Here is a 13,007-nt window from a genome sequence, read left to right on the forward strand (position 1 = left end):
TGGTCAAACTCCTTTTCTCCTTAATTACGGCCAGCATCCGCATGTCCCTGTGCCCATGCCCGTGTCATCCACCGATTCTAGGGTGGCAGACTGGGCGGTGGAGGCACGTGACATCTGGGACCGCACACAGGATGCCATCCGGGCCTCCAAGGAGAGAATGAGGGTTTTGGCTGATACACACCGGCGCCCCGCTCCGGTCTTTGCTCCTGGCGACTTAGTGTGGCTCTCCGCCCGTAACATCAGGCTGCGAGTTGAGTCCACTAAGTTTGCTCCTCGCTACATTGGCCCGTTTAAGGTTCTGGAACAGGTCAACCCTGTGGTCTACTGTTTGGCTATTCCTCCACGCCTTGGTATCACCGATACTTTCCACGTTTCCCTCTTAAAGCCCGTTCATTTGTCCCGGTTTTCTGAGTCATCTGCTGGGACATCGGGTTCATCCACGGATGAGTTTGAGGTGAATGCTATTGTGGGGTGCAAGGTGGTACGTGGCAAGAAATTTTATCTGGTGGACTGGAATGGTCACGGCCCACAGGATAGAGCCTGGGAGCCTGTGGAGCACATTCGGGCTCCGCTGCTTATCGCAGCTTTTGAGTGTAGTGAGGCTCAAGGGGGGGGGGCCCTAGGAGGGGGGGTAATGTTAGGAGTCGAGTTTCCTCTGCTGCACAGGGGGAATCTCGATCCGTGTCTGCTGCGGTCTCCCATTCGGTATCGGCCGCAGTAGGCTCTGCTCAGCGGAGACGTCGCTCCCAGCGTCTCGCTGGGGCTGATTCGGTGCATAGGGTCACTACTGCCTTTTCTGGCTTTCCTATGGTACCCTGCACTGATCTGCGGCGAGCGAGCCTCTCTGGGACTAAGTCCTTGTTTACTCACACTGAGCATGCCCAGGGCAGGGTCTCCCATTGGAGGTCGAGGGCCACATGTTCGGTCACATGCTCAGGTGCTGCAGTACATTCCATTGGTCCTTCTGGAAGGTCCTGAAAGGGCAACACATGCTAAGGTACTGCAGCACTTTCCATTGGTCCTTCTGGAAGGTCCTGAAAGGGCAAAAACTTCAGTAGCAGCTTCCTGTGCTGCAACTATATAAACTGCGCATGACCGCACGGCCATGCGCTAGTATCGTCTTATGCTATATGCTTTGCGCCAATGTGGTCATGTGTTTGAATGTGTTCAGGGACCCGGCTGAAATAAGCCCCTAGAATGCTGGCACCTCCGGCGAGGAGATTGTGTTTAAGTGTGTTCAGGGACCCGGCTGAAATAAGCCCCTAGAATGCTGGCATCTCCGGCGAGGAGTTTTGTATGCATGCATGACCACTCACTGCTCACATCTGGGTAGTTGGCCTGTGCCTCTGTGAAAGTCTAACAGGGCACAGAGCTTTCCTCTCGCGGTTACTCTGTGAAGCTAACAGAGTTGGTATATACCGCCATATAGAGCCGCCATTATTTAGCAGCAGGTGCTTTCCTGCACGGTGGATCCCGGGTTGCGAACGCACCAATTCCATTTAATAAATTATATATTTGGTGCGTTCCGCCAACCCTAACAGCTCCTTCTTCTGTAGAGAAGCTATAGAAACATCCATCATTTTTTTTAATTTGAGAAAAAATGATGAACATTTGACCAGTCTCTGATAGTAAAAAATGAGTCACTGACCAAACTTTGATGGCACTCTGATCAAAAAAATAGAATTGCTAAAAAAAATTGACATATGAAGTTTTTTGAACTTTTGGAGCTTTTGGGGTATGAGAAAAATCACTGATGTGTAAATGAGTTCTATCTGAATGATATCACTCTCTTTTAGCAAACGGTGAAATTAAGATTAATATTACAGCAAGTAACTAGAGATGACTAGATCTTTTGAACTGCAACTTTGCCAAAATTTGCAAAAAAAGGGATTTTAAGCAATACATTTGCATTAGTACTGGAAAGCTTGAAATTCCTCAGGAAAATACACATGGGAAATAGGGGAGAACGAGAGAGAGAATACTACTGATCACAAGAGCTTACAAACTATAGAAGAGAATGAGAGGATTCCACTGACCATAAGAGCGTACACACTACGAAAGGGAGAAAGAGATGACCCCACTGACACACTAGATGCTCCTAACTCATTAAATGGTGTGAGCCTCTAAATGAATTAGTTACATCTTTCTACATCAGTCCCTGTACATTAAGACTGGCAACTTCAACTCTAGTCAATTAATTGGGGCTGTAGTTTTCTCCTTTTCCCTATGCAACCTCTAACTGTTTCCTAGAAGATAATAGTGCACTTCACTGGACTTAAGGTACCGTCTCACAGTGGCACTTTGGTCGCTACGACGGCACGATCCGTGACGCTCCAGCATCGCTCCGTTATCGCTCCAGCGTCGTAGACTGCGGTCACACTTCGCAATGCACGATGCTGGAGCGATAATTTCATGACGTGTTTGCGATGTAGAAGCTGTTGGTTACTATGCGCACATCGTATACAATATCATGCACACCTTTGTTACACGATGCGATCATGCCGCCACAGCGGGACACTTGACGACGAAAGAAAGTTTCAAACGATCTGCTACGACGTACGATTCTCAGCGGGGTCCCTGATCGCAGTAGCGTGTCAGACACAGCGAGATCGTAAGGATATCGCTGGAACGTCACGGATCGTGCCGTAGTAGCGACCAAAGTGCCACTGTGAGACGGTACCCTTACACCGAAACTCTAGCTGGCAGAGGTGGCATTAGACATTAGGTGGCATAAAGTTTGGTACTGTAATGTATTTATCTTGTCTTGCTTCCACCATGGCCAGCTTTCAAGGTTGTATGAAACTGAGATATCATGGAGTCATCAGACGAGGGGCCCTAAACTCCTAGAAAATAAAAGCCACAAGGATTTAGATCAAACCACCACAGGCAGAGTTTCAGTAAAGCGTAATGTTTTACAATGACAAACAGCAAACATATAGAGACTTAGAACTGTTTGTGAAGTGACTAAACAAACATTTCCCAAGAATGTATCACTATGAGCATTGTCTGTCACATCTTTAAATGTTTTACAAGAAATGCAGCTATGTGATTGTCTGAATGCATTCGGTATACAGTATTTTAATCTGGATGCCAAATCGCCATTTGTATATTCGCCATTTGTACATTTTAGGAAGCCAAAGTTATCGCTCTCAAGGAGAGAAACTAATATAGTCGACAAAGAAATATTTGTAATGAACTATAGAGACAAACTAACAGAATTGCTTTATCAAATTTACCTAAAGTGTATTGTGTCCAATGTAAGCAACCAGGCAACACAAAAAGAAACTTTTCAAATGAGCTGTTTAAGGTACACAAATGTTATGAAGTCTTTGCCAACAATGAGGTGGTTTTCACCAATGGGGGTGCCTTTTTAAAAAATATACTTATGCCATCACAGTCCCCCTTGCTCAAAATTCTGTGGCCTATAAAAGAACAGAACACGTTCACCAAGATCTTGTCGTCGGAGATAAGGAAGAGACATTGCAGGAAATAGAGTTAAGAAGTAGGCACAATGTAGGGGTGTGGGTCTCTGAGACTTGCAATAGAGGGCATAAGTTGACAAACAATTCCCCAATGTGGGGTCCTTTTTCACTAAATAAAATAGTGCCATCACAGCCTCCTTGCCCCAAATTCACCGTATAGAGCACGTTCACCCTGGTGATCTAGTGTCAGTTAAAAGACACATTGCAGGAGACAAAGTTAAGAAGTAGGCCCAATGTAATGCCCAATTCCCCAATGTGGGGTCCTTTTTTTCTAAATAAAATAGTGCAATCACAGCCCCCTTGACCAAAATTAACTGTACAGAGTGTTAGGGGTCGAGTTCCCACCTCTGCACAGGGGGAATCTCGAGCCATCTCCTCTGTGGTCTCCCATTCTTCTCCAGCCACAGTGGAGTCTGCTCAGCGGAGATGTCAGTCCCAGCGTCTGGCTCAGCCTGATACTGTGCGGATGGTTTCTGCTGCTTTCCCTGGCTCAGCCATTGTAGCCAGTACTGGTCAGCGGCGAGCAGACATCTCTGGGACTAAGTCCTGCTTTTTCCCTTCAGAGCATGCCCAGGGTAAGACCTCTCATTGGAGGTCAGGGGTCACATGCCTGTACCAACATACTTTCCTCAGAACCAGTGCACCACAATTTGTAAATAGCTGTGAACCATAACCATACTGAACTCCACAATTCTTGCTACCTGGAACTCCAAATTACAATAAAAAATAATTGGTGGCGACGGCAAGGCTGACGGATCCTCAGGCACTACATATTTTCACGGTCTGTGGAAAACGTTGTGAATTTTAAGAGTTAGAGGAAGTTCAAAACAAAAAGCCACTGGGTTAATTACGCTGACCACCTTGCAAGGACTAATGAACCAAAGACCCAATTTCCACAAAGGAATTTTCAGTTTAATATTTTTGGTAGACAGCCATACTAAATAATGCACACCCAGGTCCAGACATGACAGTCGTATCTTGACAGTTGACAAAAAGTTTTCGATAAACTTTTGATTAGAGTTAGCAACCCCCAAAAAGCATTTCAATTAGTGTTGAGCGAGTATACTCGTTGTTCGGGTGGTCTCCGAGTATTTCTGACTGCTAGGACCTTTAGTTTTTGTTGACGCAGCTGCATGATTTACGTCTACTAGCCAGCCTGAGTACATGTGGGGTTTGCTTGGTTGCTGGGGAATCCACACATGTATTCAAGCTGTCTAGCAGCCATAAATCATGCAGCTACGACAGCAAAAACTAAATCTCCAAGCACTCACAAATACTCGGAGACCACCCGAGCAACGACAATACTTGCTCATCACTAATTGCAATGCTTCCAGATTTTCTAGCAGATCCCACTCGAGAACTGCTCAAACCGCATCAGAATCCATTCAGAAACCCGTGGCAGACACCAGGAAACCCACAATCTGAACCTCTTGTATGGAAAATAGACATTTTTCGAATTTGGTGAATAGTTTATTATCTTGTAAAACTTGTAAAACCTGCCTGACTTGTAACTGATGTGACTAGATCATGTGGGTATATGAAAATATTGCCAAGATACATCATGATGAACCTTCTCACAAGGTGACAAAAATGTTGGAAAATGACAGGGGCATTAGTCAATCCAAAACGCATGACAAGATTTTCACAATGCCCTTCAGAAGTGTTAAAGGCCATCTTCCGCTCAACTCCTTTCTTAAACCTAGTTAGATTTTAAACCCTCTTTAGGTCAAACTTAGAGAACCATTTTGTCCCAACAATCTCAATGAATAAGTCAGGCATCAGTGCTAGGGGATACGAGTCTCCGGTAATAACCCAATTTAATTCACAAAAATCTAAACGCAGGCCTCCAGTTTTCTTTTTAAGACTAGTTTCACACTAGCGTTTTGAGGAGCTGTGGAGGGCTGCGGACTTCCTCCATGAAGCCCTGCCCTCGGCCGCACCTCTGCCGCTAGCTCCGCCTACTTCTGCATGCGGCCTGCGTACCTATCTTTAACATTAGGTACGCAGGTCGTGCGGCTGTATGCGGATGCTTCCGCATGCGTCGTTTTGATGATGTGGAGAAAAAAAGAATATGCAACCAGCTGTGTCCTACGCTGGTCGCTGCATCGTCAAAGCGACGCATGCGGAAGCATCCACATACAGCCACACGACCTAATGTTAAAGATAGGTACACAGGCCGCATGCAGAAGTAGGCAGAACAAGTGGAGCGCCCCTAGACACAGGGCTACGCGTTTCGGTACCGGGCCTCTCTGGTTCGGTTCTGAGGCTGTCACGGTGGCTAGACCCGGTCCGCGACCCTGCTAAGGGGCGTCCAATGAAAGTAGCGGAACAGTCTGTCAGGGGTTCGTGACGCCACCTGTGGTGTTCGGTCAGGGTGACCGACGCTGCTGTGGGGTCCGCTGGGGTGATGGAATGGCAGCTGGATGGTATACCATCCCACAGGTGAAGTATGTCCCCAGGGATTCCCAGTAAGGTGGATGGTGATGGTGTGAGGTGCAGTCAATAATGAGGACACAAGGTTGCAGTCTCTTTACCTCTTTACTGAAGGCTTCAGGATCCTCAATCCAGAGTACGTTTAACAGGGCTTTCAGAGACCAGCCGGTCCGATGGGCACATCCAGAGTTTCCTTCGCAGATGGAAATCGTTGCCTACCAATAGCGCCTGTGTGTTGTAGTCCTACCCTGCTGAGCATTCGGAATAGTCCTCACAACTGCTGTTCTCGTTCGTTCGTTCTCTACAGCTCTCTCTCTCATTCTTTGGTTCCAGATGTTACTAGTTTCTAACGTCCCGCAGGTATGCTATGGCTTGGACGCCATCCGTGTGACGGGAAGGCTTGGAGGTCTTCCGGGACCCTAGAGATGCCCCTCTCCCAATGTTGCCCCCTATGTCTTCGTAGGTGTAGTAAGTAAGGTAGACAGCCAACCTATGATTAACTGTCCGGCGGAGTTTGAAGTAAGGCCTGAAGTCAGTTACTCCTGCGATGTTCCGGCCACCGACTACGCGCCTCAGTAAGATGTTGCCTCTCTCACTCTCGGCACGACTCCTACTGGCTCTCCTTTGTGCTTCATCTCGTTTACATGGTTCCACAATATCCTTACCTTCGTGTCTCTTTCTTAGGATACCGCCGCAGGGTGTGCAGGCGTGGTTCCGTTACATTCTGTTCTGTTCGTTAGGCACCTGCCTGGTTCCCACGCCCGACAGGGGCCCCCCTGTGCCTTCTCCCTGCAACACCCCCTGCCACGGGATGTTGCCTGAATCCAACCCAGTCAGCTTCTGACTAACTTCCTCCCCAGCCCCCAGTTTTACCAGTGTGTGGAGTGGTCCAATAAATAAAGCCTTTTTCTCCCCCTAGTGGCCGGAGTGTGAAGTGTAATGTGTTCTGGTGATACCTGGTCAGGAGAACTCCTTAGTTCCATCAGACGTACCGCTACTCCCCTTAGCGGCAGAGTGCCATACTGCAACGACCAGGTCTCTGGGGCACTGCACTCATCCCCCCCCCCCCCCCCCCGGTTAAATCCAGTACTCCTGTACTGGGAAGAAGAACAACAATACAAAACAGCAAAAGACATACAAAATTTTTGAAATGCTTAGAACAAGTAAATAGAAAAGGTGCTTCCCTTTATGGGAGGTAAGGACACTTGAACGTTACAAACAAAGCAAGGTTAAATATTTTTAAATAACATTTTTGACTATAAATAACTCTCAGTACCCAACCGGGTATTCTACTAAGTGCAAACTCTGAACAATAAGTTAACTTTTCCTTTAAGGGCGTATAAGCTGAACCCACTAAAGGCCTACCATAAAATACTAAATAACTCAACTTCTCTTTCAGTTCTAACTTTCCCAATGCAGGACCGCCTAGCTCCTGGGCTGGGCCTACTGCCATTGTGCCGACCATCTTTCTACATCTCTCAGGAGGACTCTCTCTCTAACCCCTACGGGTTCATTTCAAGCTTTCCTGTCCTCAATCTTTATTAACATTATCAAACTTTCTAAATTTTAACATTATTAACGTTCAACTTTTATTAAAGCCATCATGTAAACATTCCCTTTAAGAGGGACCCAAGTCTCTAGTGCAGATTCTCTCTCTGTCTGCCAGTCCACCGAAAGCAAGACCTTCTGCGTCATATCTGGAAGCATCATCTTCGCAAAGTCTTCTCTCGCTTGTAAAACCAGTAGGGAGCACCTTTAAGAAGGTGCAAACTTTATACAAAAACAGTTTTGAATCATTCACCGTCCATGATCTGGCAGTCTTTTAAACAATGATGAACTTGTGCAAACGTAGAAAAGAAATAGAAAACATTAGGGATCCCGGGTAAACAAAGGGATCCCTAGGAGTTAACCCTGGTCGGGTTTAAAGTAGTAGTAACAGCAGGAAACAGTTAACTATATACATTTCGGGTCTCCGAGGTTTATTTCTATAATAGGTTGCAAGGCATCCATCGGTAATGAACACTTCCCGGCCGTGGAAGCCCTGGTTCCATGTTCTCGCCTGATGCGGTGTCAGTGTCGTGGGTTTGTCTCCCAGGTGTGACCAGGTCACCCGGTGTCTGGATCCGAATGTCAGCTTTGGTTGCAAGTTCAGTAGCAGTGATAATGCACACTGTGGTGATAGGGGTGGAGTTCGTCAAATCAGGGTTAGTCGTAGTCGGGGCAGGTGGCACCATTACCGGCTCGCATCGGTAGACATTTCGAGCGCACCACCCTTGTGCACTCCGATGGCGGGTGTACGTCACCTGGTCCCCTCTGTGTAGCAGCTGTCCGTCACCTCGATCGCGGCGCGGTTCCTTCACATTGTAGCTAGTAAAGAACATTTCCGTCGGTAGCCCCGGTTCCTGTATATAGCCCCAACCCCGCTTTGGGTGAAAGGCCAGTACAGTTCCCCGCTTTACCGGACTCCCTTTACTGCGTTCCATCTTGGTCCTTGTACTTTCGGTGGGTCACTTTGTTCTGTCTCTTTTCGGTCTTTCCAGTGTAAAATTAGACATTGTTTATATTGTTCCCAAGTGAGCGCAGCGATGCTGAGGCCCTCCTGTCTGGTCCCGTCTGGCTCTACCCTCGGGTTATCCCATTGGAAGATCACCCCCTCGGAGCTTACGCACAGTGGTGTCCCCATAGTTGTCGGTAGCGGAGGCACCATCTTCTCCATGGTGCCGGGGGCTATAACCACCAGTTCAGGGGCAGGGAATCGGTCACCGTCAGGACAGGGAGCAGTCGCGGGAGCCGGATCGGTCAGGAGGGCAGGGGCGTTTTCCATACCTCCGTCCGATGTGGTTCCACCGATGCCGATCGGTTCCGTTGATAAGGACACTGAAGTCGGATGCGGCTCGAACTGCGGTTCTCCCGACTCGGCTCTCGGTGGCGGCTCCGATCTCCATTGCTTCACATCGGCTGGCCCCACGCTCGAGATAGGCTGACCCGGCTCCCCCGCCCGTGGCTCCAAGAAGCCCGAGTCCTCCAGCCGCGGCAAACTCGAGTCCAGATCCTCCTCCGGCTGACGGGAACAGGCCAGGATCACTCCTTCGTCGTTCGGGCACCCGCTTGTCATCATCCCCACTCCGGGATCTGCGATGACACTCACACACTGCTCCTCCATTTTCTGGGGGTGGAGCTCCTTCTTGTCTTGGTTCCCGCCGTTGCAAATCAGGGGGCGGTTCTCCTCTGCTTCGGGGCAGATCATCCTCCCGTAACAGCAATCGGAGGGGGCGGTCAGCACTTCTGGCGCCACTTTGATAGTCTCCTCCCATGGCACGCCCTCCTTCTTCCCCTGCGCTCCTCGTGGCGCGGCAATGGCTGCGGTTTTGGCGGGAATCCTTCGGCAGTGGCAGTACAGTCTTTGCAGTAAATCACAGTCCAACACGTTTCAATCACAGTTCCAAGGCACACATGACCTGATTCTTCAGGCTTAAGTACTATCCTATAACACCAACACCCCTATTGCATATTAATCCAATGAGGTAGAGAGTTTTTTCAAAATATCAATATTTTATTTATACAAAAAAATTGGTTTATACAAGATCAGAGTACCACAAACCAAACAGGTTAAGGGGATTATAACCAGGTCTGTTAAGAAGTAACATTTACACAATAACACCACATAAATGTGCAAGCTGCCATAACGGATACCAGATACATCCTAAATGTATTATATCTATTCATGCAAAAAGTTGCTGTATGTAAGATTCTGGTCCTCTAAGCAGAGAGCAAGTAACGACTGACTAGGGCCAACTCATATATAGGGCACTAATTTGTCCTGGATAGTCATTAGGGCTGGTATTAGATCTACTCAAGATCGGCAAGTGCCATACAGAAAAGTCCTACCAGGAGCAAAAGATAATATATATATATATATTTAACCCTAAATTTGGGAGACCCATGTCAGAGGTAACTTACTTAAAGTTCGGAGCCTGGTATCCCCACCTGTCGCCCCGGCGCGCGTTTCGCTGTTTCTCTTCTTCAGGAGGCGCCTGAAGAAGAGAAACAGCGAAACGCGCGTCGGGGCGACAGGTGGGGATACCAGGCTCCGAACTTTAAGTAAGTTACCTCTGACATGGGTCTCCCAAATTTAGGGTTAAATATATATATTACCTTTTGCTCCTGGTAGGACTGTTCTGTATGGCACTTGCCGATCTTGAGTAGATCTAATACCAGCCCTAATGACTATCCAGGACAAATTAATGCCCTATATATGAGTTGGCCCTAGTCAGTCTTTACTTGCTCTCTGCTTAGAGGACCAGATACCGTTGTATAGTTTAGAATCTTATATACAGCAACTTTTTGCATGAATAGATATAATACATTTAGGATGTATTTGGTATCCGTTATGGCAGCTTGCACATTTATGTGGTGTTATGGTGTACATGTTACTTGTTAACAGACGCAGATGGAAATCGTTGCCTACCACTAGCGCCTGTGTGTTGTAGTCCTACCCTGCTGAGCATTCAGAATAGTCCTCACAACTGCTGTTCTCGTTCGTTCGTTCTCTACAGCTCTCTCTCTCATTCTTTGGTTCCAGATGTTACTAGTTTCTAAAGTCCCCCAGGTATGCTATGGCTATGACGCCACCCGTGTGACGGGAAGGCTTGGAGGTCTTCTGGGACCCTAGAGATGCCCCTCTCCCAATGTTGCCCCCTATGTCTTCGTAGGTGTAGTAAGGTAGAAGTAAGGCCTGAAGTCAGTTACTCCTGCGGTGTTTCGGCCACCGACTACGCGCCTCAGTAAGATGTTGCCTCTCTCTCTCGGCACAACTCCTACTGGCATTCCTTTGTGCTTGATCTCGTTTACACGGTTCCACAATATCCTTCCCTTCATGTCTCTTTCTCAGGATACCGCCGCAGGGTGTGCAGGCGTGGTTCCGTTACGTTCTGTTCTGTTCGCTAGGCACCTGCCAGGTTCCCACGCCCGACAGGGGCCCCCCTGTGCCTTCTCCCTGCAACACCCCCTGCCACGGGATGTTGCCTGAATCCAACCCAGTCAGCATCTGACTAACTTCCTCCCCAGCCCCTAGTTTTACCAGTGTGAGGAGTGGCCCAATAAATAAAGCCTTTTTCTCCCCCTAGTGGCCGGAGTGTGAAGTGTAATGTGTTCTGGTGATACCTGGTCAGGAGAACTCCTTAGTGCCATCAGACGTACCGCTACTCCCCTTAGCGGCAGAGTGCCATACTGCAACGACCAGGTCTCTGGGGCGCTGCACAAGCAGCAGAGCTGCAGCCGAGGGCGGGGCTTCACGGAGGAAGTTCGCTGCCCTCCGCAGCTCCTCAAAATGCTAATGTGAAACCGGCCTAACAAAGAAGAATCTCACCGCTACTGGAAAAAAGGAGTGTCTAATATGTCTTTTGGTAAGACTCTCAGAGATCTAATCTTTCATGGCCTGCCTTTCATGGCCAGATAGATTGTATAATCAGGTCTTTGGTAACTTTGATCAAGGGAGCAAGTTTATGGGGCAAATGTACACACGGTAGGGAGGCAATTCCTGACACATCATTTCTGAGAACACATCCAAAAAATCAGACAGAAAAGAGTCCATGGTTTTAGTGGAAACAGTAGAAATGATTAGAGATGGGTGGACACCTGCTCGGGTCCGGCAGGTTTGACCGAACAGTTACAAAAAGTTTGCGTTTGGGTACCAGAACAGTACCCAAACCCGATCCTGATCCTGAATCTATTCACTTGAATGGGGGGGCCCGAACATCCAGTATGTGCCACTCTGTCATGTGCATGACATAGCGGCAAACACAAATTCTGATCCACGGTGAAGTAATCCCTGCTGGTCAGAGAGCCACGGTTCCCACACTGTGAAAATACAGCATCAATGCTCAGCTGTGATCAGTGGTATACAGTTTACCACCGGTCACTGTTTTAAGCGGATGGGACTACAGCTCCCATCGTCTGACGCCTGCTAATAACAGCGAGAGCAACAGCACCTGATGGTTGTATTCATTAGTCGGCTCCTGCGCTGTAAATAAATAATTAAAAAAAAAACCTGGTGTGATTTCCCATGTATTTTTGATAACCAGCCAAGCAAAACTCACAGCTGGGGGCTGTAATCCTCAGCTATTAGCTTCCGCATGGCTGGTTATTAAGAAATGAGGTGTTCCCATGTTGTATTTTTAAATTATTTAAATAAATTATTTTAAAAAAGGTGTGGGTTCCCACCATTTTTGACAACCAGCCTTGCTAAAGCAGACAGCTGGAGGTTGGTATTCTCTGGTAAGAGGCAATGGATATTGCCCCCCAGCCTAAAAATAGCAGCCTGCAGCTGCCCCTCTATTAGGTGTGCCAATTCTGGGGCTTTGCCCAGCTCTTCCCACTTGCTCTGCAGTGGTGGCAAGTGGGGTTCATATTTGTAGGGTTGATGTGACCTTTGTATTGTCAGGTGACATCAAGCCCACGACTTAGTAATGGAGAGGCATCTATAAGACACATCTCCATTACTAATCCTATAGTTGTATTGTAAATAAAGACACAGCCAGAATAAATTCTTTATTAGAAATAAAACAAAATATACATTTTCTTTTTTATTTAAAAATAACAAACACAGTTATACTCATGAAACGCCTATTCCACCAAAACCCTCGTTCTCCTGTAATAAACCGAAAAAAAACCACAACAATATCCCTCACCTATCCATCATTCTGTCCCATGCCGTAATCCATGTCTGGGGGAAAAACAGTTTTCAACCTGGACGGTGCCAAGATGCGGCCGACCAGGTTGAGAACCACCGGTGAATGAGCTGCTGCAAGTGCAGACTCAGAGACTGGGTGGGCATCATTGTGGTTACCCCCGGTCACTGAGACTGCATTCCCAGCTGGGCTGAACTGCCATGACCTCTGTAAGATCCCCACTAAGCGGCATGAGAAAAACTCTTATGGCGCTAGTGGTAATCTCACCAAGGTTACCGGAGTTCAGTCCAAATGGGAGCGCAGCCTCAGTAGCCGCAGGTAACCTCGATGACGTCACACAAGTCTCTCAGTCTACTCAATGTTTTGTCTTTCATGTATTTTAATATTTCTAATTTGAACATGT

This window comes from Ranitomeya imitator, chromosome 4, assembly GCF_032444005.1.
Source record: "Ranitomeya imitator isolate aRanImi1 chromosome 4, aRanImi1.pri, whole genome shotgun sequence".
Taxonomy (NCBI): Eukaryota; Metazoa; Chordata; class Amphibia; order Anura; family Dendrobatidae; genus Ranitomeya; species Ranitomeya imitator.